The sequence below is a fragment of the Giraffa tippelskirchi genome, chromosome 7, assembly GCF_054371585.1.
Source record: "Giraffa tippelskirchi isolate mGirTip1 chromosome 7, T2T-mGirTip1v1.2.pri, whole genome shotgun sequence".
NCBI lineage: Eukaryota > Metazoa > Chordata > Mammalia > Artiodactyla > Giraffidae > Giraffa > Giraffa tippelskirchi.
Genome location: NC_137281.1, coordinates 51893021 through 51920552, shown reverse-complemented (window position 1 = coordinate 51920552; position 27532 = coordinate 51893021). Strand labels below are relative to the sequence as shown.

Sequence of the window (27532 nt, the reverse complement as noted above, 5' to 3'; positions counted from 1 at the left end):
TCTCTTCTCCTGACTACTCCTAACTTCTCCTTCACCTCTCCCATTTTATTCTGTCTCCTTTTTCACACTTGCTGTTCTTTTCTCCACCTCACACCTCTTTTGTATGTACAATTATGGAATTTATAGAAGTTTTTTTAATTATGCTTTTATAAGACATCTTTAGCAGAAGACAGACTCATATGAATTGCTACAGTGCTTCAAATTCCAGTTGTTCTAGCAGTATATCCCAAGTAACTTTGATAGGGAACATTCTTGGGGAACTAATAAGTTATATTAAGAGTAATCATTGTGAAGAATAAAAGCAAATAACTTTTTAAAAGGAAAAAATACTTCTAGTTAAAAAATCATGTTCTTATTGGAAATATTTTCACTTACTTGAATACAAAGAAATCAAAACATTGTAAGAAAATGTAGACCCAATAAAATCTCATATTCTGTTTTAAGTTTACCTTTTTCCTCAAGAAGTACCTGATTTCAGTTGTGACATTAAATTCTCAAAGTTTGCTTGTATCTTATTAGCAGATATTTGTGATTTTGTTGCTGGTTTAAAACAATAAAAGTATTCAGTATGTACAGACTTGAATTGACAACTAGAACGGCCTATTGCCTAAGACTCAATAATCAGATGCCAAACCAGAACATTGTAAGAATGTTCAAACTAATCAAGCAAAGTTTTCATTATATCTTAGCATTTGCTGCTGCTGTCTCCAGAAAAGATCGTGCCCTAGGGGGTTGTGTGGGTTGTCCAGGAGAAAGAAAAAAAGTGGGTTCAAATTTATTAAATTTTCTGATCTTCAGCTTTTTCTGTGAAATGGGGATAATAGTAGTAATATCTACTTAACAGATATTATGAAATTGATATATAGTTTGAAGAATGTAAATATTCCTGAATCAACTTAAAGATTTATAGATATTATGAATACTTCCGAGGTATCCATACTATTATCAATACAAACTAAGAGAAATGAGGTATGTGAAAAATGCTGTCTAAATATTACTTATTATTCAGTGCTCAGAAGGGACAGAGGTCATGATTTAAAAATATATTTTTAAAAGATTTATGTATTCATTTTTGACGGCACGGGATCTTCGTGGCTTCGCGGGGGCTTTCTCTAGTTGCGGCGAGTTGGGACTCCTCTTCGTTGCTGTGTGTGAGCTTCTCATTGTGGTGGCCTCTCTTGTGGAGCAGGGGATCTAGGCATGCGGGCTTGATAGTTGTAGCTTGCAGGCTCTAGAGTGCTGGCTCAATAGCTGTGGCACAGAAGTTTCTCCCTTGCATGTGGGATCTTCCCGGACCAGGGATCAAACCTGTGTCCCCTGCATTGGTATGGGATTGGATAGAGTCTCTATCTTCAAGTAGAAGACCAGCTAATGAAGTCAACAGCATGAAAAGTGCTGTCAATAGCAGATAGCTATAGATAACACATAGCTCTCAATCATCTCTGTGCAGTTTACATTTTTGTAAGTTAAACAATGTCTAATAAATACAAAACTCTCATTGCTGATTATATGTATTACAGAATGGAATGCAAAGTTGTTGCTAAGTTATATTAAGCCACATACAAAAGATGAAAAATCTATAGTGAAAAAAGTTGGCTACTAATGAATCCATTCTTTAGTCAACAAATATTAAAAAGCACCTACTATATACCATGCTCTGGAGACACTGGGTGAACAAAACATACAGATTGTTTACTCTTCTGGAGCAGACACTTTGGTACAGTGTAGATGACCCCACAGAAAGGAGTGATCAGGAAAATACCATCAGATAGTGAGACAGTGCCAGTGATTCTCAGAGTGGTCCCAGCTAAACAGTGTTGTTGTCACCTAGCAGTTTGTTAGAAATGCAAATTCTCAGAACTCTCAGATCTACCCCAGACCTACTGAATCAGAAACTCTGGAGGACTGGGCATGGAATTTGTGTTTTGATAAGTTCTCTGTGTGGTTCAGATGTTTGCTCCAGGTTGAGAACAATGGCTCCATGAACAGAAGTAGCATTGCTTAATGTAGTTGAGAGTACTCAGGTATTTCATTTGGGTTGGGTGCTGGGGGAAGAACTCTCTGAAGAGTTGATATTTAAGTCAAAATCTGAATGTCAAGAAAACTCATCCATGGTTCCAGATAGAACAGAGACACTGTGTTGGGAATAAACATGGCATATTGCAGGAGCAAAAAAAGGTTGGTATGGCAGGAATACACAGGGACCATATGGTGGTCAGTGGGTAGAGTAGTTCAAGTTATGGTCAGAGGTGTTTGTGGTGAGGGCTCAGCTGGTGGTGAAGGGGGCTTTCCAAAGTTAAAAGACATACGAATCACCTGGGAATTCTGTTAAAGTGCAGATTTTGATTCAGTAGATCTGGAGGTGGGATTGAAATTCTGCATTTTAGCAACTCCTTGGCAGTGATGTGGGTGCTAGTCCATTGACCACTCTTGCAAGTGGTAAGCAAGAGGCTAAGACTTTGCAGTTATGAAATGCAATCTAATACCAAACCTCTGTGAGTGTGGTTTGGGTTTATTTGTTTAAAATTCTGTGGTTCCTTCAAAACACAGCTGTGTCATCCTCTCCCATTCAGGTCCTGTGCTTTTTGAATTCCTGGGCTGACCAGTGGAACCTTCTCATATTGCTGCCTTTTATTTAGGGTTTCTTTGTCTGCTCAACTCCTGCTCAGTGGCTTTTGGAATGTGTAATCTTCATCTCTCCAAGTCCTAGCTTCTCCTTAGTGATCCAGTTGTAAGAAGTTTAGGTTTGTTCATCCATTATCTCCCTCTGGAGTCCCAAGACCTTCAGATCAGCTGAGGGATGTTTCCTGCTTGGGCCAGGGCTATGAACCTTTAGATGATACCAGGTCCCCAAAATACAATCCATCCAAATTATTTTGGACCCACTGTAGGAGTCTCTTACTCATCCTAACCTCCTCATCCATTCCTGCCAGGTTCAGCGTCCTGCCTGTGCATCCTGTGACATCTGACAATGCTGAGCCCCTGAGTTTTGGTGTCATGGGGGTTGTCCTCCCTTCCTGCTCTCTGGCCTTTCCCACTGGCAATCACAGGAGAACTTTCTTCTGGGGAGTTAGCTTTTGCTCCTTAGTTCTCTGCTGCCCTCTGCTGGGTACCAGGAGCCAGAGCCCTTCACTTGGCTTGACTCTGGAGCTCTTGTTCTGAGTACTGATCACCTACCAAGATGCTCCACCCTTCTCACATTCCTTCCTTCCTTTTCCTATTCAGCAAGAATGTACTGAGGATATTCTATGTGCTAGAAACTGCATAAGGCCCTGGGGTACGTAGGTGAACAAACTTAGTCCCTATCCAGAGGGAAGGCAGAAGGTAAGCAACAATTAGAAGACAGTTTGAGAAGGGCCAGATGAGAGACAGGCAGAAGGGGGATGAAACTGGAGAAAAGAAACATTAGCATTTCTGGCAAAGGTAGGAAAGCCTCCACCGGGATTTCAGTATTTGAGTTAGATTTTAAAAGATGGTCAAGAATGGGCAGGCTGCTGGGTTCTTAGGTTTACAGACTAGGAGGGATGGAGAAATTACATTCTGGTTCACCGAATAACGAGCCATCCAGAGTGTTAGAGGACAATGTCATAGATCATTTAAATTCATATCATATTCGCTTTGAGGCTTAAACACTGGGGTCGTTTTATAGTCCTGATGCCTTATATTTAAGCATACAAATACCCAACAAAAAATAAGCACCAGAGTTTTTCTGCTTAAAATCAGACCAAAAAAAAAAAAGAAGAGAGAGAAAACTTTATGAAGAAAGAAAGAAATAAGGTTCTGATATCTCTGAGATAACCTGAGAGAGTATATACTGTTCCTCTCCTAAAGTTGAGGAATTTGATATTTTCATTCTTGTATTATTTGAGATTTCTCTGCTACATACCAAATAATAACAGTAAATACATTATCCCCAGAAAGGTGTTTTGTTCTTGTTGCTGGTGAAAAAATTAGTTCACTAACACTTCACCCCCCAATTATGCTGTTCTTGCACTGGAGCACTACTCATCAAGATAACTGACAGCTTCAATTGCTATTTGTAAAAAGTTGACACCCAGGCTGGGCATCCTGCCTGCAGAACGGCATAAGCTAAGGAGGAATGGTAAGTTAACGAGCCTCACCCACCTTCCCCCCTCTCCCAGCGCCCCCAGCCTGAGGTACAGTAAACAGCATCTGGCTTAGTAATACAAATGGAGAGACGCTGGATCTCTAAGGAAGATGAAGTTACTACATTCTTACCTGGTTAAAAAATGAAAATGTAGACTTCTTATTGGTGAAATGGGTACATGTCTCAACATGGAGCATGGCCCTGGCATTATCTCTTTTATGTTCCTTGTTCCTCTTACAGGATCTGGCCTGTGGTGGGTGCTTTCAAAATGTTAGTATAACTGGGTTAAATTCTATTGTCCTTCAGACAGAAGCACCATCTTTATGTCTTCCTAGTTGGTAGAGCTCCTAGAAAAGTGGTTACTTAGTTTCGTATTACATGGTACATGCACGGGCTCATCACAGGAACTATGGAGGGGCCCTGTTTCTTTCCACTGACTCATTGGGTTCCCTTTTCTGAAGCCTCAGGCTGCCCTGGATTCTCATATGATTCAGAAAATACTAACAGCCTGTGACAGTCCTTCCTAAGGATTCATCTCTTTCCTGAAATAATTCATTGGTAACAGAGATGTGACATCAGAGATGAGACAGATACAAGGAGATATCATGACATACCATAGATAAAAGTCTTTCTAGTGAAAAAAGTGTGGCAAAAATTGAAGGGAAGAGTCTTATAGAAGCTATATGCCCCAGCTAGAAGCGTGAAGTAAGTGGGTCTGAGATTGAACTTACCACTCAAAGAGCCTCTTAAATTTCTATAAGCATAGAATATGAGACTAGAGAGCCTTTAGGAATCACGTATTCAAAGTCTGTGATTTTTTATTAATGGTGTATTTATATTTGTTCCATCACTAGAAACAGATATATTGATCTGAAATGGTTTAAAGAGAATAGAGTTTTATTTTTCTTACACAAAGTCTGATAGTGTTGATTTGGTGGCTCAATAGTATCAGTATCCATCATCACTGCAGTTTTGCTGGCCTTTCTCTGTTGTGCATTGTCTCATCATGAGGCAAAAAGGCTGCCACAGCTCTAGCCCTCATATCCATATTCAAGGCAGGAAGAGGGGGGTGAGAATGGTTTTAGCCACATCTGGAGAGCAGAAATTTTCCAGAAGTTCTCCAGATGGCTTCCTCTTACGTCTCTTTAGCCAGGCACCCCTAGACATAGGGGAGTAGATAAAGTGGGGTCTGGATATAATGCTGCCATGGAAAACATTGAGGGGCAGGTAGCAAGAAAGAGCTGAAAGTTGGACAGTGCAGGCAGTGACAGTGTTTTTCGCAGATGAAGAAACATACCAGGACTCAATACTGGTGGATAAAACATTTTTAACTATATATTTTTAACAATCAGTGTTCATCCCAATGCAAACAAGTTAATGCTAGATTTTTAATGCCAGTTATTATGCCCAATGCCCTGACAGAATGTAAAACAGAGGTGAGTTACCTGGTTTTGACTGCTTTGGGCACCTACAAGTGGCTCCGGTAGTCATATGTGGTCATCCTAGTGAGATTTATCTGCATTATGGAAGATAATATGCATTTCTTTTTGGAGAAGGCAATGGCAACCCATTCCAGTACTCTTGCCTGGAAAAGCCCATGGACGGAGGAGCCTGGTGGGCTGCTGTCTATGGGGTCGCACAGAGTCAGACATGACTGAAGCGACTTAGCAGCAGCAGCAGCATGCATTTTTTTGCATATTGCGATTCCAACACCTAACAGGATTGAGCTATACAATGGTACTTGGTGTTTGTCCTGAGACTCCCAAGAATCCCCCAGATTTATGAAAAGCACTGGTGAGCAACAAACTAATGTCAGATGCAGGTACTGGCTCACTCACTACCTAAATGACTAATTCCCCACATACCAGCTCACAGTGGGGGTGATTCAGATCAGTGCCTCAGCAAAATTACAAATTGCTACATGTCATAATCCTCCAGGATCTCTCTCACATTGTCAAACCCATGACTGTTAAATTTACAAGTGGAAAAAAGCCTACTGTGCATTTTTCAAAATGCTTTCATGTCAGCAGTGAAGTATCAGAGCATAATGACAATAAGCCTTTTCAATATTTATTTAAGAAAATATTGAAATGACATTTTTACTATTTTAGTTTGTTAAGAGATGAGGCCACTGTCCTCATCTACCCATCATCCTCAGATATTGTTCCTGATCTACCCATCATCTCCAGATAGATGACCAGATCAAAACCTGAGCTTCCTTCATCTTCCAGGCTTGAATCTTTCCAGATAGGATTGTTGGGAACCAAAGTCCTGATTAAAACTCATGATCCAAGCATAACTGGGTTCAGGTCTTAATAGAAGGGATGGTGGTCTGAAGATAAAACAGAAGCAATAAGTGGGGTAATCTAACTCTAAAAAAAGATGGAAGGTTAACATCACGGAAAGTTCTGGGAATTGGCCCTAACCCTAAACTTTCCTCCTTCCTCTCTTCACTATCCTATTATCCTTCTTAGACTTCCCTCTTTTTTTTTTTTTTTTTTTTTTTAAGCCCTCTTTCTCACAGACTGAATTCTGGAAAAAGGAGCATGTTAAGGTGTCTGGGTACATACATATATCCATACCTACCCATACTCACATTCACACCCATATCCATACTTGCACCTATACCTGTACCTATGCGTGTGTGTTCAGTTGCTCAGTCATGTCTGACTCTTTGTGGTCCTATGGACTGTAGCCCACCAGGCTTCTCTGTCCATGGGACTATCCAGGCAAGAATACTGGAATGGGTTGCCATTTCCTCCTCCAGGGGATCTTCCGGACCCAGGGATCGAACTCGCATCTCCTGCATCCATCTCCTCCATTGGCAGGTGGATTCTTTACCACTGAGTCATCTGGGAAGCCCCACCTGTACCTATACTTGTACCTAAACCTATACCTATAGTTTGTACCTATCATCTATTGGTATTTGGTCATCAAAATTACCAATATATTTGTACTTACAAAAATGGCAGGGAATATCTAAATATGGCAGACTTGTATTGCAATCACAGATTTTGTCTAACATGAGATATGCAACAACTCTGTAAGAGTGAAAGTCCATGCATTAATTTAGGCATTCCCCAGAGTTTGTACATAATGTTCTCTCTCAAAAACTTGTGGCAAGTCATATATATAAAACTTAACCAAAATTTCCTATGTGTTCTGTTACCAGAGAACTGAAAAATATACTGACATCCCTAATCATGCTTTACCTTTTAGGCATCATCCTTGGTGACTCATATATTTCATACATGTTCTTTCCCTTCAGAATGTTGACCAGCTTGAAGTCAATGAGCATCTGATTGAGGCTAATGACTTATCACTTTCCACAGGCCTAATGATTTCTATCTTTGCCTCAATTGCATTGAGTTAATGAGACCTCTGTTTCTTATCACGGATATCAGCACTTTCATTTTTCCTTTCTCCACTCATTTTTGTAACCTAGTAAGGGAAAATGTAATGAAATATTCATATAATTGCACAAACATTGCTTTACCTTCAAAAATGGGGATGCATCTGGCCAGCAGTCCTACTGTGAAATAGCCAACCTTGTACAGATACAAAAAAACTCTTATTTAGAGAGTTAAATCAATAAGCTATCAATGTATGGATTGCGTGGAAGTTGAATACATAGAAATGAAACATAGCCTTATCACAGTTTTTAAAGTTGGTCATTAGTCATATACTGAGTGTCAAAAGCTGGAACCAGGAGCCAGTACTCCTAACTCCAGATAATTAATAATAATTAGTTCATTCAAGAAATATTTATTCAACATATATTCTTATATGCAAGATAGTCTGGTAGGGAAAAAAAAATCACTCTTTATGAAATAGCATGGAAAATGATTTTGCTCTGTAAGGAGAGTCACAGGTTGAATTGTTGGAAGTAGGCATCAAGGTAGAATTTAGTGTGCAAGATATTTATTAGAAATTAAGGTCTATGGAAAGGAGGTGGAAGAAACAGGATTGGGCAGGGGGAAAAGTTGAACTGGGCTATAGGCCAGGCACAAATTTCCCTGACTCCATGGGGAGTCCTGAGCATATGTTTTCCGTCAGAGTTGACCCTCGTTGGGCTGGACTGGCTGTGCATTTTCACCGAAGTCCTATCAGTCACTGAGTGTGGACTACCCCAGGAAGAATATTCCCTTGGGCAAGGTGGCTGACTGCAGCTGAGGCATACCTTGATGGAGCTGATAGCTGGGGCAACAAGTCATCCCTTCAAGGAGGAATCTAGTAATGCATCTCTGTAGGATAAAAATCTCAGCAAACTAGGAATGGGGGGAAAATTTCTCAACTTGATAAAGAATATTTGTGAAAACCTAAGTCATACTTGGGAAATGGCAACCCACACCCCAGTGTTCTTGCCTGGAAAATTCCATGGACAGAGAAGCCTGGCAGGGGCTCTGTGGGGTCAGAGTCTGATATGACTGAGCACACACACGCTCACTATTAAGTATGTCCACGTCATACTTAATAGTGAGAAATAATGCTTTCCCTCTGAGTTTGAGAATAAGGCAAGAATGTCCTTTCTCATATTAGTCAAGGATTCCTAGAGAAACAGACATACATATAAATATACTAGTAAGATATGTATAAATCTAAAAGGAGATTTACTGTGAGGACTTGATTCATGTAATTATGGAGACTGAAAAGTCCCACAGTCTGCTCTCTCTAGCTAGAGACCCAGAAAAGCTGATGGTGTAATTTAACCTGAGAACTAGGGGAACATATGGTATAAATCCCAGTCTGAGGGCCAGAAGAGATGAGATGAGATGTCCTAGCTCTACCAGTGAGGCAGGGAAAAAGGTGAAATCTTCCTTCCTTTGCCTTTTGTCCTATTCAGACCCTTGATAGATCAGATGATGCCTGACCACACTGGGGAGGGAAATCTACTGAGTCCAGTGATTCCGATACTGATCTCATCTGGAAACACCTTTCATAAACACAACCAGAAATAATATTTAATCCGGGCACCCTGTGGCCAATCAAGTTAACACAAAAAATTAACAATCATACTCACCATATCTAGTCAGCATTTTACTGAAAGTCCTTGGCAGTGCAATAAGAAAAGAAAAGGAAACAAAATATATACAGAATGGGAAGGAAAAAAATAAAACCATCTTTGTTTTCAGATAATATGATTGTCTATTTAGATTGTCTATCTAGACCACCAGGCTCCTCTGTCCTTGGGATTCTTTAGGCAAGAATACTGGAGTAGGTTGCCATTCCCTTCTCCAGGGGAATCTTCCCAACCCAGGGAACCTGGGTCTTCTTCATTGCAGGCAGATTCTTTACTGTCTGAGCCACCAGGGAAGCCAAACACCCTGGTAATAATGAATATATACCTGGTACCCATATTATGGGCTTCCCAGGTGGTGCTAGTGGCAAAGAACCCACCTGCCAATGCAGGAGACATAAGAGATGCGAGTTTGATCCTGGGGCCAGGAATATCCACTGGAGGAGGGCATGGCAACCCACTCCAGTATTTTTGCCTGGAGAATCCCACAGACAGAGGAGTCTGGCGGGTTACAGTCCATGGGGTTGCAAAGAGTCAGACATGACTGAAGCTACCTTAGCATGCATGCACCCATATTATGGTTTCTAATACATTCTGCAATCCAGTAAACTTCTTGGATTCTAAGACTGGGGCAAGAAAAAAGAAAAGAGTGGGGCAGGTAATATACCATGTGAACCTGAAGCATCTTGTAGAGCCAGAAAGTAAGACAGTGCTAAACAAACAAAACCCCCACAGTGATGGGGATATGTCATAGGAAGTCAACTGAAAGAGCTTCCAGTGGCCAAAGCTGAAACAATTTAATTAAAAAAACAGTATTAGATTGCAACTTAAGGTATAAAATCAATATCCATGTGTTCATACAGATGCAAATAAATGATTGTATAAATAGATGAATGATAGTGGTGGAGTAGGGAGAGAATACACAAATATCTTATGCAAAAGAAATAAAAATAATTTATGTAGATAATGTGCCTTCAAGTTGGTGGAGTATAATTCTTGATTCTCATAGTGTGGGGCTTTGCATTATGACTTCTTCCCAAGAGTAAAGTATGGAAAAGATGGGATGGGGTGGCTGACAAACTCAACCCTGGTCAGATGGTTAAAGTAACAATCAACAGTAATGACTGAGTTCTGTGTACTCTTGATATGGTGTGATAACAGTGACATTTTACCTCTGGGTTCTTTTGTCTCAAAACTCATAACCCTTGTCTACTCATGGGGAAAACATCAGACAAATTGCAACTGTGGGGCCCTCTACAAAACACCTTACTAGTATTCCTCAAAACTGTCCAAGTCATCAAAAACAAGGAAATTCTGAGAAACTGTCATAGGAGGAGCCTAAAGAGACGTGGTGACTAAATGTAACATGGTATCCTGGATGGGATCTTGGCACGGTATTAGAATCTTAGGCAAAAATGAAGGTAATCTGAATAAAGTATGGGCTTTAGCTAATAATGCATGGATATTGGTTTATTAGTTGTGATAAATGTACCATACTAATGGAAGATGTTAATAATAGGGGAAACTGTGAGGTTTAGGGAGACTTTATACTATCTTTGCAATTTTTCTATAAATCTAAAACTGTTCCAAAAATAAAATTTGTTATCAATTTAAAAATGCATTGCAGCCATTGTGCCAGGCACTGGGATAACTTAGACATGACCCTTCCCTCAAAGAGCTGAAATCTGTGAGTCCACGAATGTGTGAATATACAGTCTAGTGTTCAAGTCGGAAATAGAGGCACAGGCACAGGGCTTTGGAAACCCGGGGTTTTAGATTAATTGAAGATGTCTATTCGACATCCTATGAAAAAGCCATTGCTTTACCTAAAAACTTCTGTAAATACCTGTTCAGAGGTGGTGGTTATCTTCTTGTTTCCTGGTCTGGGTTTCTGTTGCTGTTGAGCTCATGCCCTTTCATCTCTCACTACCATCTTCTCTGCTTATAACCAGGCTGTGGGACTCAGACTGTTTCCTTTTTTTTACCCACCCACATGTGTTGTCAGACTTTATTAAAGATTGAAGATACAGAGATATTTACATGTTTCAAATGCAAAACAATTAAAAGTGTATATTTGACACCTGTTCTTAAAACTTCCGTGGCCACACTGCCACAGGGAACTTCTCATTGGCACCCTTGATCTGCAGGCTCCAGTTTCCTGCCACATTTGGTCCTCTCTATTGCATCTCTTGGATATCTCCAGTATTCTGGATTGTTTCTTCTGCAGCGAAGCTTACCTCTTTGTTTCTTGTTCTCTGTGTAAGGAAGGTTTGGGATCTCACTTTCTCTACCCTGAAGTAGACCGGCAAAGTATCAGTTTTAATAAAGATGGGTTCTTCTAAAAAGCAAACAGGTACAATAGAATAGAATAAAATCATAGGTACCAGTTGTTAAAATAGTAGTTTCTTTATACTACTATACTACTATACTATGCTATACCAGGTCAGAAAACAAATTGAGTATTTCAAATCAGAAAGGAGGGCTATTAAGCAGGTCTAGGATAATATTGTCTTACAATAAATTGGGATGGTGGTAGCTAGACACCGGGGAGAGGGGATCAGGAGTCCCTTTCTGTCTTCTCTCTGACTCTTTGTAAGGAAGTACCTGCTTCATTCTTCTTTCCTTGCAGTTCTTGGACAGCTCATCTGCTTTCATTTGTTCCTTTGTAATATCCTAAAATGACCGCCTGGTACCTGATGCTGTCTGATGTTTCAGTTTAGCTCTTCTTTGATATTTGCCTCAGTTCTGTCAAAGCTTTGCCCATGTTCCATCAATCAGCTTTTATCTGGCAGAAAGTTACTTGGCCATGGTCATGGCCAAGGTGCCTAGAAATGTTAGTTGTTACCATTGTTTTGAGGTTATTATTTATTTTATCATTCAGAACAACTTTCCTCAGCCAACCTCAGCTGTAACCTACATCCATCACATGAGAGTCTACAGTTTTGTACATTTTCTTTCCTTTTATACAGACTCCTCCTTCATCCTGAAATGATTAAGACAGAGCCATATTTCCTCAAGTGTCTACCGAAGTTGGAAGGAAAGTCAGGGATTGTACTAATCATGACTGTTTTTGTTGCAAGCTATAAAAATCTAAATTCAACTAGCTCAAGCAAAGGACTGAATGGAAAGTGGAGTGTTTCTCAAGAACAAAGGAAGAACTAAAGGATTCAGAGCACCTTGGCAACAAGATTTATGTATGTCTCCTCATTTCTCATCTTTTCCCCTTTGTTTGGCTTTTCTCTGTAGGCAGATCCTGCTTACAGCTGTAGATTCCCATCCTCCTTGTTCAGCCATCCCACTAACAAGAGAGAGCCTGTTTTAATGTAATGTTGAATCAGTGCCAGAGAAGAGCTCTGGGCAGCCCACCTGGGGTCACACACTTTCTCCTTGGATCATTGTTGTAGGAATTATGATTGGCCAGTCTAGAACCTTTGCCGTCTCTTAGGGGAGTTGTTTAGGGGACTGTGACTGATGGCGTGTGAATGATAGGAGGTGGATATAGGGCAGACAAATCAACCTGTATTCACTGCCAAAAGAATGTTGCTTTTTCATGCTGGAATAGTGAGTGTAGGTAGATTTCTGGAAAGACACTGGGGATAGAGAGTTAGGTTGGTGGATCATGTAGGTAGCATCCCTCTCTTCTTAGGACCTCTAAGCCTGTGCCCTGTTCTCAGGAGGAGAGTGCAGCTCACCCAGGCATGTTGTATTACATGATTTGGAGAGCACGAGGTCTGGATGAAGCAGCTTGGGGATACCTTCATGGATCATTGGAGACTCTCACTGGGTTATGGGGCCTCAGCTGGACCTGGAACCTCAGCAGGGATGCATGTGGCATCTTCTCTGTGCTTCCACTTTTACCCTCTAACTTTTCTGCTCAATAGACTTTATTAACAGGGCAGCAATGGAGATACAGACATAGAGAATAGACTTATGGACATGGGGTGAGGAGAGGAGAGGGTGAGATGTATGGAAAGAGTGACATGGAAACTTGCATTACCATGTGTAAAATAGATAGCCAACAGGAATTTGCTGTATGGTTCAGGAAACTCAAACGGGACTCTGTGTCAACCTGGAGGGGTGGGATGGGGAGGGAGATGGGAAGAGGGTTCAGGAGGGAGGGGATATATGTATACCTATGGCTGATTCATGTTGAGGTTTGACAGAAAACAACAAAATTCTGTAAAGCAATTATCCTTCAATAAAAAATAAATAAAAAAATAGACTTCTCAGTCTGAATGTGTCTGGAGTCACACAGCTGATCATGATTGGTAGTACTCTCACCCTGGACTTCCACAAGTCTGATAGAAGAGTTTGAAAAGGGCTTTATTTCTCCCTTGCCTGAGAGGTTGGAGGCCCTACCTCCTGAGGGCCATTCCTAGTTCTAAACAATAAAGTGGTTAAACTGTAGCATGTGGGTCTTTTTTAAAATTAATGATTGCAGTGGATTATAAAAAGGCGTGGGAGTGCTTGCATCCATTCAAAAGCACCAGTACAATAAGAGGCCAAAGAAAATCTTTCCAGAGTGCACTGAAAAGTAAAAGTAACATAAAGAGTGCTAATAGTTTTTGTCATTGCAAGTCCTGGCAGGGATTCTGGGGTGAACTTATGCCATTTTATTTTCAGTTCCAATCACAGTCTAGTAGAGTCAAGTCAGAGTTCAGCTGGGGTCTCTTTTTAGGCTCAGGAGAAAGTTACACAGAACTCATTCAGTAAATATTTGTGGAGTGCTTTCTATGTGCAAGACAGGGGTCAGGGCACTCCAGGCTTCATGTTTCTGCCCTCAGAGAGCTAACAGTGTAAGCAATGAAAATTCACACACAACTACTGCACAAGACTAAATATGAATAGAACCCTGAAGGAGGTAAAAGCCAATGACTTGGCTTGGAGGAGAGGGCCGTTTTCTTTGACCAGGTAAGGACAAGGGGTTGGTGGTGAAGTAGGTAGTAGAAAGGGGAAAAAGAAAATTATTTTGTCACTAGTGTATATCTGCAACCTCTTTGGAGTTCAAAGAGAAACATAAAGTAGTATCAGGAACCTGGTTTGCTAAATCTTAGAATACTTGCATGATTTCATATTTTCAGAGCAGACAATGAAACATCTCAAGATTGGCTTAAAACATATTTGAAAGAGCTGTATATACATTAAAATATCATTCTCCTTATTGTGGTATTTCATAATACTCTCCAAATCTAGACTTTTCTCTGCTGTCAGCATAAGTCCTATTGACTCAGGAAGTGGGAGGAATGGTATAGGGGGTGAACCTGCCAGAAAAATATGTGTCTGCAGTTAGGAGAGAGTAACTAGAGGTCTCTTCCAGTAAGCTTACCTTCTTATGCCATACAGACCCCCTACTCATGAACACTAAAGAGTTGCCAGAGAGAGCCAGGCTAGAGTTGCCAGATAAAATATAGGGCACCCAGTTAAATTTGAATTTCAGACAAACAAATAATGAATAATTCCCTAGTTTAAGTATGTCCTGGCAACCTCCTAGGCTCACTTGTCATCTTGGCCATAAATGGATAGTCTGGTTTCTTCCCCATATCTAGCTTTATTGGATCAAGTTATTAACAATGCTACATGTCTGGAAAAACCAGTCCCCACCCTAGTCTCTATTCTAGTTCCCCATAGAATAACAGAAGGAGGACTTATGGAAGAGCAGAGGAAAGACACTGGCTGAGGATATATATATTGAATACTGAAAAGAAGTCAATCTGAGAAGTGTTAATGTCTGATAGCCTTCTTAAATGCCATTCCAGGTTTAGACCTTGGTCGGCCTCCTACCCTGGTCCCCTGCACCATCCTTAGAATTCAAAGAATCACCACCCAGAGAGAGTAGAATGATGGAGCGGAACTCACGCTGGAGGCAGAGCTTGTGGGAGATGAAATTCAGGGAGAGTGAGTAAAGAGGTCGAAAGGATGAGTTAAAATGAGGAAAGATACAAAGCAGTGAGTTTTCTCAGCTTATTGTGAGTGGCTGGCCCTAAGGGGAGTACTCCGAAAGTACAGAGTTATGGTCCCATTGAAGGAATTGTTGACAAAAACAACCCTTTTTGAACTTTAATGTCCATACAAACTATCTGGGGATCTTGTTAAAGTAGAGACTCTGGATTCAGCAGGTCTTGGGTGGGTCCTGAGATTCTGCATTTCTGACAAGCTCCCACGTGATACTGATGCTGCTAGGACATGGTCCACATTTCGAGTAATGCTGAAGAGAAATTATACCAGGCACTTGTTAAAGATGGAAAGGAAAACTTTATTAAAGACTATTGCAATATTGTAAAGTAATTAGCCCCCAAGTAAAATAAATAAATTTATAAAAAAAAAAAAAAAAAAAAAAAAAAGAAAAAAAAAAAAAAAGACTATTGCAATAGGGGAGAGAGACTGAACTTAACGTTGAATCCAGCACGGCAGCTGGGGATTTATATCCTACAGGCAGGGTGAGGGATAGGATGGAAACTTACTAAGAGGAATTGGTTAGGTATCAAGCATGGTTGAGGAAGTTGATCGGGTATCAAAGGAGATTCTTGCTCAACTGGCTTAGCAGAATTCCTGCTAAAATCATCAGGCCTTTTGCTTTACAGTAGATTTTGTGAACAGTCTCCCCTCCCCTGCCACTAGGATCATGCATTGCTGATGTGTTATGAACACTGAGGCAAAATTCAATATTGCAGTATCTTTCCAAAGAAAGGAGCCTGGTGCATATAGTGATTTGCCCATTCAGCAACAGGTAGGTCAGTTCAAGATCATCTCATCTCAGGGGGTTAGCATTTCCTTGAGGGCATGACATTTTACCTCTGGGTTCTTTTGTCTGATTCTTTTTTAATCCCTTTCATAACTTTCCCTATAACCTTTTTTTCATCTTTTTCTGGTGGACAAACAGCACCTTGAAACCCTCTTCTGATTCCCCAGGTAAACCCTGTAGACTCTCTTGGGAGGAGAAACTTCTAACTATAGGGAAAATGTGGGAAAGGATCAGTTTGGGATTTTAAAAAAATTCTTGAAACAGGGAATGAGAAGTCTTCAAGAGAGTGCAGAGTTGAGGAGAGTCATCTCCTCAGGATCTAGGGTCATCTTTCTCCAGCGCCATCTCACCCTCTTCCATCCCAGGCTACCGTTGGTAGCCCCAAAGGCCTCTGTGACCCTTTCTTTTTGTATATTGCCTGACATTTGTTTCTTTCTCTTATTTAAAACTTCATAGTTGCTTCATTTGCTTTTAAAAATGGAAGCCAATGATTTCCTCTTTTTGTGAGGCAGAAGGAGATGTAGAAAGAAAAGACCCCAAGATTTGGAGCCAGAAAACTAGGATCTTTCTTCTACCAGTTCTTTCCTTGAAGATGTGCGTGTGGGCAATGGTAAAAGTAAGAGCAGTCTCTTCCACATGACCTCTCCAAAGACCTTGGGCAATTCATTGACTGCCTTTGCTCTAGCTTCCTTATACAAAAAATGAGGGTAGAAGTCATTCCTCTCTGTCCACATTAAAGACATGGCTGGGAAAGTGTTGTGTGCAGGATAAACTGCAAATCATACGTTGGTTATTATTAGTAATGTTGTTTTTATTTTTGCCACTATAAGGAGAAAACACACATTTTTAAAAATTAGTTTATTTATCTGTTCTTTAACTTTACAATATTATATTGGTTTTGCTATACATTGACATTAATCCGCCATAGGTGTACATGTGTTCCCCTTCCAGAACTCCCCTCCCACCTCTCTCCCCATCCCATCCCTCCGGGTCATCCCGGTGCACCAGCCCTGAGCACCCTGTATCATGCATCGAACCTGGACTGGCGATTCGTTTCACATATGATAATTTACATGCTTCAGTGGCATTCTCCCATATCATCCGCCCTCGCCCTCTCCCATGCAGTCCATGATACTGTTCTATATATCTGTGTCTCTTTAGCTGTCTCGCATACAGGGTTATCTTTACTGATTTACTAAATTCCATATATATGTGGAAAATACACATTTTAACAAGTTTTTTTCCTTCAAATGAGTAGCAGAAAGATATGGTAAAAATACAGAGTATGAAAATTATACAGTGAAAACTGTCTCATTCCTACCATTAGTCCCTTCTCAGAATAGTAGCTACTTTTAACCATGTTCTTGTGTTTTCTTCCAAAAATATTCTCATCTTATGTAAGCATGTATGTATGTATATATTTATATAGGTAAGTTTGTATGTAGATATTTATTTTTCAACACATGGTAACTACTTTCTCCATCTTTCTTTCTGTTTACTGTATAATTTAGTGACTGTTCCATATCATCCTGTTGAACTTTTGTCATTCTCTTTCACATCTGCATAGTGTTCTAGAGTCCATCGTCTCATACTAACTGAAATGATGGACACTTAGTTTATTTCCAGTGACTGGCTATTTCAAGTTATGCCGCAGTGACCATCCTCTGCATTTGTGCAAGCAAATCTATATCATAAGTCTTAGAAGCGTGAGGTCTGTGTCCAAGTGTACAGGCTCTTTACATTTTAATAGAAATTGTCAAATTGCCCTCTGGATAAATGTCCACAATTTACGTTTTCAGTAATACAGTTTTTCTGCACACCTCCATCAATACTGCAAATTGATCTTTATTAATTTGAATTTATAATGTTATCTCATTGTGATTTTAGGTTTGTATTGCTGTAATTTTGTGTGAACTTGAGCATCTATCTCTTTATATGTTTAAAAGCCATTTACCTTTGGACAGCTTGCTTATGTTCTTTTTCTGTTTGAAAAAGCACCTATTGAGAGGGCTGGCCCAGATTGGCCAGGCTTTGCAGGGTTACTTTCCCCAAGGATTATCTGGGACTCCCTTTCCCCACCCCCACCCTCCATCCATCTCTGTTTTTGGTGTCTGGATGCGGCTCTGGCAGTCACAAAAGCCCTAGGCCATGTATCTACACCAGTGTACCCATCCATTTGCCACGATAAGTGAAAGCTGATTGCACAGTTCCGTATTTATTTATGACTTTCCTTCCAGCTACGAGAAGTTTTTTTATTCCTCTTCACTCAATCCCTGGGAGCTGGTGTGAAGCAAGTGTCTTCTCAATTTTATAGTAGAGCAAATGGAGATGTGAAGACATTAATTGGCTGTCTGAGCACCTAGTGAGATGACTGCTGTGTCTGTGGGTATAAGATGTTAGCTGTGTGACTGGGAGGAGCATTGTGCTAGGAGGTTACAGATACGTGCATTCTGCTTCCAGTTCTAGCATGGAGTCACTGAGAGAGACTGGGCAGGAGACACTGCCTCTCTCAGGGTCAGTTTTGTCATCCACCAGCCCTTAGGGCATGATGAAATTCTGAACCTGCAGAAGGAGAGGGGGAAGGAAAGAGGATTGGGTAGGAAGAGCCAGAAGAGCAAATCTGTGAAAGTTTCAGCTGTGCAGATGGGGAGCTCCAGAGTAGAGACGGTCTGTTAGAGGAGCATCTTGGACAGGGACTGTTGGGCATATTACCCCTGTCACATCCAGTCATTGGCTGGGACCTGCCCAGCCTGAACCCTGGGGCGCATGCTAAGGTTGTGCAGCTGGAGGCTTTTGGCTGCCTGGACTCCTCATGACTGACCCTCCCTTAAAAGGAGCTCTGGTTGGTACACCTCCATGGCTACAAGAACTAGTTTGTTTGGGTAGTTTTTTTTTTCTTCCAGCATTCAGGGATTATTCTGGACCCCTCTGAAACCACTGTAAGTCTGGAGACATAATTACTCCAGGATGAAGCACTGTAATACCCCTCTGTTTCTAATATGTCTTCATTTATAAAATTACTAAAATTATATGTTGGAGGCAATCTGCTCTTCTTTGTTGTGGAGTACTTAAAAGTATGTTTTTTTCTATTGTGTACATAAGTTGTACGATTTGGAACTTATCTGGACACAGGAGAGCAGCCAAGTACCAAAACAATGAGAAAAGCTCATATTCCTAGGTGTTTATGGGAAGAGGGGCATAGTAAGCCCAGATACCACAAGAGGAATTAGGCACATGGAAATTTCAGTGGCAACCCTTCTTCTTGAGTTTTCCTAGGATCCCAGAGCTCCACACAGCAGACACTTTTGGTGCTCTGTTTATCATGCCCACTTCTGATTTTAGCCACAGCTATGGTGGGCAGTTCTATGGAGCTCAGATTCCCCTGGCACTATCCTACCTGAAGCGCAGAGGTACAGAGTTCCTTTCTGTGTTCTGCCCTCACAGATTTTCTGGGCTGCTAGAGTCTGCTGGGCTCCTGCAAAGCCACCCTGGGAGTGTCAAGGAATTGATGTGCCTGAGGTCAATCTCAACCAACAGTGGATGGAAGCCTGTGGATGAATGTCCCAGTACTTGTCCTTCAAGGGGTAGTTCTGGGAGGCATCCTGCACTTGTTTCTATTTAACCCTAAGCTTCTTGGACTGGGAGGTGTTTGGTAAATGTTTGCAGAGTTAACTGGATGTTTGTCCCCATCCTGCTCCCTGGCCACATGGTGTCTCCAGCTTGCAGTCTGATTCTCACCTTGCTCCTATACCTATATTGTACTAAGCACCTGGTGAACAGACCAGTGCTTCTGGACTCAGTGTCTCTCGCTGTCTTCTGCAACCAGTTTCCAATTAAAGTCCTGACTCTGACCTGGAAATTATGACTTAGACTTGAGATTAGGCTCTCTTGACATAAGAGAGCCTCATCTGCTGACAGTAAGGAACAGGGTTGTGCAGTGATTAAATGAGATGGTGTATGTACAGCATCCAGCAGAGGACCTGGCTCATGCAAGTGCACAGTAAATAGTAATTAGTATTATTAAGCATTCTATTCTTTATTATATGCAATTATATATTATATACACATATGTATGTACACACATAGTATATAAAGATTGTTTTATATATGTATAATACAATACTTTTAGTTTCAGTGTGTCTGCCCTCTGATGCCCTCTCGCAACACTTACCGTCTTACTTGGGTTTCTCTTACCTTGGGCCTTTGGTTAATTCCTCTCGCTGCTGCTGCCGGCCGCCAGCCCCTGGCCCGGCCTAGACCCTGTCGGCCGCCGCCCCCGGCCCCCAGCCCCCGGCCCCGCCTAGTCCCTGTCAGCCGGCGCCCCTGGCCCCCGGCCCTGCCTAGCCCCTCTCGCCGCCGCCCCCGGCTCCTGGCCCCCAGCCCCCAGCCCGGCCTAGCTCCTCTCGGCCATGCTTCTGTGCCTCAATTGCACTCATCTCACATGCTAGTAAAGTAATGCTCAAAATTCTCCAAGCCAGGCTTCAACAATACGTGAACCGTGAACTTCCAGATGTTCAAGCTGGTTTTAGAAAAGGCAGAGGAACCAGAGATCAAATTACCAATATCCGCTGGATCATCGGAAAAGCAAGAGAGTTCCAGAAAAACATCTATTTCTGCTTTATTGACTATGCCAAAGCCTTTGACTGTGTGGATCACAATAAACTGTGGAAAATTCTGAAAGAGATGGGAATACCAGACCATCTGACCTGTCTCTTGAGAAACCTGTATGCCAGTCAGGAAGCAACAGTTAGAACTGGACATGGAACAACAGACTGGTTCCAAATAGGAAAAGGAGTACGTCAAGGCTGTATATTGTCACCCTGCTTATTTAACTTATATGCAGAGTACATCATGAGAAACGCTGGGCTGGAAGAAGCACAAGCTGGAATCAAGATTGCCAGGAGAAATATCAATAACCTGAGATATGCAGATGACACCACCCTTATGGCAGAAAGTGAAGAAGAACTAAAGAGCCTCTTGATGAAGGTGAAAGAGGAGAGTGAAAAAGTTGGCTTAAAGCTCAACGTTCAGAAAACTAAGATCATGGCATCTGGTCCCATCACTTCATGGGAAATAGATGGGGGAACAGTGTCAGGCTTTATTTTTTTGGGCTCCAGAATCACTGCTGATGGTGACTGCAGCCATGAAATCAAAAGATGCTTGCTCCTTGGAAGGAAGGTTATGACCAACCTAGATAGCATATTTAAAAGCAGAGACATTACTTTGCCAACAAAAATCCGTCTAGTCAAGGCTATGGTTTTTCCAGTGGTCATGTATGGATGTGAGAGTTGGATGGTGAAGAAAGCTGAGTGCCGAAGAATTGATGCTTTTGAACTGTGGTGTTGGAGAATACTCTTGAGAGTCCCTTGGACTGCAAGGAAATCCAATCAATCTATCCTAAAAGAGATCAATCCTGGGTGTTCATTGGAAGGTCTGATGTTGAAGTTGAAACTCCAATACTTTGGCCACCTCATGCGAAGGGTTGACTCATTGGAAAAGACCCTAATGCTGGGTAGGATTGGGGACAGGAGGAGAAGGGGACGACAGAGGATGAGATGGTTGGATGGCATCACTGACTCGATGGACATGGATTTGGGTAGACTCCGGGAGTTGGTGATGCACAGAGAGGCCTGGTGTGCTGCAATTCATGGGGTCGCAGAGAGTCGGACACGACTGAGCGACTGAACTGAATACAATACTTTTACTCCTTATAGTCTTATTGCATCAAAAAATCATTCAAGGTATATGACATTGAAAGTCACTTACATAAAATAATCATTGAGATAAAAACAAAATATCCAGAGTAACATTTTTGAGACTGCTACTGCTAAGTCGCTTCAGTCGTGTCCGACTCTGTGTGACCCCATAGACAGCAGCCCACCAGGCTCTGCCATCCCTGGGATTCTCCAGGCAAGAGCACTGGAGTGGGTTGCCATTTCCTTCTCCAACACATGAAAGTGAAAAGTGAAAGGGAAGTCGCTCAGTCGTGTCTGACTCTTGGCGACCCAGTGGACTGCAGCCTACCAGGCTCCTTCGTCCATGGGATTTTCCAGGCAAGAGTACTGGAGTGGGTCGCCATTACCTTCTCTGTTTTTGAGACTAGGGGATTGTAAAATCATCATTCTAGGCTAGGGATAGTTGTGGTACTTAAACATCATATTTAGCTCTGAGCCAAAAAGGAAAAAAAAGCAAGAAACACCTCCGTTATCTCTTTCTCTCATATTTCAGGGAACAAAAGGAGAAAGAAAAAAGAAAGAAAGCCACCTTGGTGTCTGAGTAGTGAGTCATCGTGGGGAACCTGATCCTTCTCTCAATGTTTGCTGAAGAAAATGGAGTGAGAGCAAGTGAGAAGGGATTGCAGAGGGGATGTTTGCTTCTCTGTTTTATACTTTTGGGACAGGAGAAATTATGATGGAATAAGAGAAATAACCCCTTTTTGGGCCAGAGTGCAACTGTTCCCTTTGCAGTGCTCATAGTTCTTAAAAGACAAAAGATGCTTCCCTGTGTGGTAGAGTTACGAGACTGATAAAACTGATGTATGCATGAGCAGACAATGCTGTGTTGGCTAAGGCCTCTGATCTAATGCAGGTTTCTCTGTCTAACTGGCTGGATTACTGTCCTTGGTCACTAATATCAATACTTAGTTTAGGCATCCATCTTCCCAGTGCATTTTCCTATGAATTGTGGCTTAGGTTTGAAGTTGTGTCTGGTACAATCAAATTGAGTCGTTTGTATCAGTGAGGATGTCAGAATACTTACTTCTCTTCTCCCCACCCAATAAATTCCATGAAAGCACTCCTTGGGGCCCCTCCTCACTGTTGTGGACTGAATTTTGTTCCTCCAAATAAATATGTTGAAGCCCCAACCCCCGCAGTGTGACTATTTTTGGAGACAGGACCAAAAAGAGGTAATTAAGGTTGAGTGAGGTCATAAGCGTGTGCCCCTAGTCTGATAGAATTAGTGTCCTTACAGAAGCAGGCAGCAGAGTGTGTGTTCTCTCTCTCACATGCTCTCCCTTCCTCTGTCTCTGTCTCTCCACCATGTGAGGACACAGCCAGAAGACAGCTGTCTGCAAGCCAGCAAGGCAGCTCTCACCAAATCAGCTGGCACCTTGATCTTGGGCTTCCAAGCTTCTAGGACCATGGGAAATAAATTTATGTTGTTAAAGACATCTAGTATGCGGTATTTTGTTAATAGTAGAGTAGACTGAGACTGAGTAGACTAATACTCACCCATCCCAGGGACTAGGAGAATAACACCATCGCTGCTCCCAACCCTAGATCACCAGAGATCTCAGGCTCCCATGCTCTGCTTCTATGGTGATCATCTTCACCCACCTTCATCCAGTTGGAGCCACAGCTCCTCTCTATTATTTGAGGGCCACACTTAGAAAAGGATCAACCCATTGCTAGCTCAAGGGAGTGAGTGGGTGAAATGAGGCCTGTGGAGGCAGGCCCCTCTCCTTCATGGGCATTATTTGGTCTGCTCAGAGGGTATAAGGCTGGGCCCTTGAGGCCCAACTCCATAACAATAGCTCAGTGGAAGGTGTTAATTGAATTGAGTTCAAATTATCAATATGATATCAACCCTGAAGCAAAAGAGAAGCATCCAAAAGAAATCATTATAGTATCAATGGCTACCTTTTAATGAACATTAACCATAAGCCTGACATGTACCAGGGGCTTCATATAGTACTTCCAACAACCATGCAAAATTAGTAGATTAATGCTGACTTAGAGAATAAAGTACAACAGGGATAAATGTGAAAATTTGCATTTTGGTTTATACATTAGTTGTATAAGTAAAGCTGGGGATGGACAAGCTGAAGAGCAAGTTTCTGTTAAAAATAATTTTAAAACATTGACTTAACTGCTCACTAAGTCAAACCAGCCATGCAATGTGTCTGGCTCTTTTAGAAATAAATGTATTCTCAAGCTAAATTAATGGAAATTCAGTTTGGAGCAAGTGGTATAATAGTCCATTGAATTCTGTGCTGGCTTTTTATAATATTATATGCAGTTTTGGGCTCTAAGATTTAAGAGGGTTGTTTATAACCTGAACTATTTTCAGAGAGGAACCCAGAGAGTGGAGGCCCAGGCGTCCATACTGCCTGAGGGCTGGCTAAAGAAACTGGGACAACATCTGGCCCAGACAAGACTAGATTCAGTGGGACAGGGCATGACCTGCTGATGTTTGGAAGGTTATAACTGAAGGTCTACCAGGGCTAGCCTCTATACAGTTCACTAATATGTATCTCTAGCACTCAGAGGATACCTTGAACATCAATATAAATTTGATGCTAAGTGACTGAACGACTGAATCTCCTAATGGGTATTCTGGTTGATGCCTTTTGTTACAAGGAATAGAGGCTCTTACATTGCATTTACATTGTTCAAGTACGCGGGCTTCATTGTAAAGATACAGAATCAGTTCAGTTCAGTCACTCAGTCATGTCTGACTCTTTATGACCCCATGGACTGCAGCACGCCAGGCTTCCCTGTCCATTGCCAACTCCTGGAGCTTGCTTAAACTCATGTCCATCAGGTCGGTGATGCCATCCAACCATCTCATCCTCTGTCGTCCCCTTCTCCTCCCACCTTCAATCTTTCCCAGCATCAGGGCTTTTCCAGTGACTCAGTTCTTCATATCAGGTGGCCAAAGTATTGGAGTTTCAGCTTCAGTATCAGTCCTTCCAATGAATATTCAGGACTGATTTCCTGAAATACAGAAAAGTGCTGTCCAATAGAACTTCCGTTGATGATATGAATGCTTTTCATCAGTGCACTTCCAAGGGGAAACCATTCAGCCACATGTGACTCTTGAAATGTGGTTAGGGAAACTAAATTTTTCATTTTTATTCATTTGAATTTAAATCTTAATAGCTAATGGCTACTGTGTGAACAGAGCAGATGTAGATTTTAAGGACAGGATTGTGGGATTTGGTGTATCTCTGAGTGATGGCTCCTCTTAGACTTAGGTTCTTCACCTTGCCTCTCATCTCTATTTCTCTCTGTGCCATTCTCTTCTCTCTATTGAGAGTTTAGATGCCTCATAACTTGAGCTTGCCCTTGACTGCCTTGAATGTTCCTCTTCACATCATAAATGTTCTTTGTGCCCTGTCCACCACCAACTGGCATTGCCTTCTGTGTGTCTCATTTCCAATTCCTGAAACAGGGGGAAAGAATATGACTTGTCCAGCTCATCTTTACAGAGTATCTGGGTCAGGTGTTCCAGCCTTGTTGAATCAGTCGGGATAGAAACAGGGCCCTGTGGTGTGAACACAGCCCCATAGGCAGTAGGACTGAGGGTGGTGAGCAGATCCCTTAGAAAGGCTGTGTGTGTTGTGGGGGAGCTGTGGACAGAACAAGCAGCAATCAGCATTGCTAGTCAGGACAGAGCTTTTACAAGTCTGTAGAGGACAGTGGAGTTTACAAGGAGGTAGACTGTAACTCATTCGTTCATTCATTTAGCCACTATTTTATTGAGGATCCACCATGGGCCAGACTGAGTGTTAGAGCCTGGGGATACCATGATAAGTGAAACAGATGTGACTCCTTTATTACTATATTAGTCAGGGTGCTTGGAGAAATAGAACTAATAAGATAGATAGATCTATAGATAGAAGAAGAGACATTATAGGAATTGACTCACATTAGAAGACCTACAATCTGCTGTCTGTAAACTGGAGAACCGGGAAAGCTGGTGGTATAATTCAGTCTGAGTCTGAAGGCCTGAGAATCAGGAGGCCAATGGTGTAATTCACGATGTGAATCTGAAAGCCAGCGAACCAGGAGACAGATGTCGCAGGGCAGGAGAAGATCTATGTCCCAGTTCAAGCAGAGAGTAAATTTGCCTTTCCTCTGCCTTTTTGTTCTATGGGAGCCCTCAATGGAATGTACACCCACACTGGATAGGAATGCTTGCTTTACTCAGTTCACCAATTCATATACTAAGCTCTTCCCCCCAAAACCCTCAGAGACACACCCAGAAATAATATTTTACCAGTGATGTGGGCATCTCTTAGCCCAGTCAAGCTGACATATAAAATTAACCATCACAGATACCTAGCTCTTGGATTAGTGAGAAAAGCAGAAGATGAAGCAGGTGATAACAATAAACCATGTCAGATGTCCTTATAGTGGAGCGGAGGTGTCTGGTGAACATAAAGCCAGAGATCCTAAGTCAGTTTGGAGGATCTAGGGAAGGCTTCTAGAAGAAATGACAAAAGTTTGGTGAGTAATAAGGAAGGAGGAGAAAGAGGGCCTGGAAGGGAGAGAATTCACATTTATAAAAACTGAAAGGAGTTTTATGAGGCCACATTATATAATATGTTGTGAGACTGTGGTTCCCTGACCTGTAATTTAGTGAACATTGCAATATACTGCACATTCTTGAACATTCCCAGTGCATATGAGGCTCTGAGAAGTCCTCAGTAAAAAACCCTTAATTCCATTTTATTAAACATTTCCAAGACTTATTTAACCATGAAACTGTTTTCTGTCTAAACCCATGGTCCATGGTACACATGCTGAGAAACTATGGTCATTTCAGTTGTGTCCAGTAGAAAGAGACTATATTCAAGACAGATCTTGCAGCCCAGTCAAATCTGTTCTAGACCTGAAAATAAATGTCTTTCTGCCTGAAAGGTTCTTGGCACACCCAGAGCCAGATTCATTAGGTCATGCAGGTGGCAAAGGCCTTGATTTCCACTTGGAACTCTCCTCTGGGGGTTCACACACATTGAGAAGGGACTTCATTTTTTCTACTGCTGTTTGTTTAGTGCCCAGAGTGCTCAGTTTCCCTTTCCAGATGTCCAGATATCTGGAAATTCCCTTCTTCACCAAGTCTTTCATGGCTTTCCTGAAGAAGCACTTTCCCTTCAGGGAACTATGAAGGATATCAACTGGCCTGGCCATTCTCTTGGTCCTCAGATTATGCTCCTCATTTTTTCATATGGGTGCATCTTATCTCCTCAAGTAGGCATTGGGTTCTGGAGTCATATTTGGCTTCTGTCTTTGACCAGGTAGTGATCATGTGCAAGCAACTTAGCTACTCTGGGCCTCTGATTTTTCATTTGTAAAACAGAAATTAAATTACCTGTTGTATAAGATCCTGGAAGTTCAACATTTTGCTAAATGTTCTAGAGCATTTAAAACAGTGCTGCCACATAATAAGCTCATACCACCTTTTAAGAAGAAGATGGTAATGCTAGTTGTCCTGGATTTGAGTTTCCTTCTACAGAACATGAGGGTATTAGTGTCCTTATAAGAAGAGAAAGAGACTAGAAGTTGTCCACTCACACTCACTCGCTGCTTGCAGGCACTGAAGAAGGCCGCATGCAGACATGGGAAGAGGGCCCTTACTAAGAACCAGATCATGCTGACCCTCTAATCTTGGATTTCCAGCCTCTAGAACTGTGAAAAATAAATGCCTGTTTTTTAAGCCACTTGGTCTATGGTATTTTTATTATAGCAGCCCAAACTGACTGATACCTCACCTATCTCTCACCCCCATTGCCTGATACAGTGAACACAGGCTTGAAACCCATGGAAATTATTTATGAATAATTTTCAGGGCTTGTCACCCTTTGATTAAGAAGGCAGATGCATGATTCAGGTGGCAAGCTCAGTGGATGGTGATGACTTTGTGGATAAAGAAATGGAAG

At 41.7% G+C, this 27532-nt stretch overlaps 1 long non-coding RNA gene across 7 annotated transcripts in view; it reads left to right on the top strand.

The window, feature by feature from the left end:
• Window positions 1–27532, top strand: part of LOC145514952 (uncharacterized) — a 383828-nt gene that overhangs the window by 56028 nt on the left and 300268 nt on the right. For 2 of the 7 annotated variants that reach the window (XR_014060585.1, XR_014060586.1), the window contains exon 3: window positions 22096–22678. The exons of the other annotated variants lie outside the window; for them this stretch is intronic. This is a non-coding gene — a long non-coding RNA (uncharacterized LOC145514952). Of the gene's footprint in view, window positions 1–22095; window positions 22679–27532 lie in introns of those variants that run through there. 7 annotated transcript variants of the gene reach the window in all.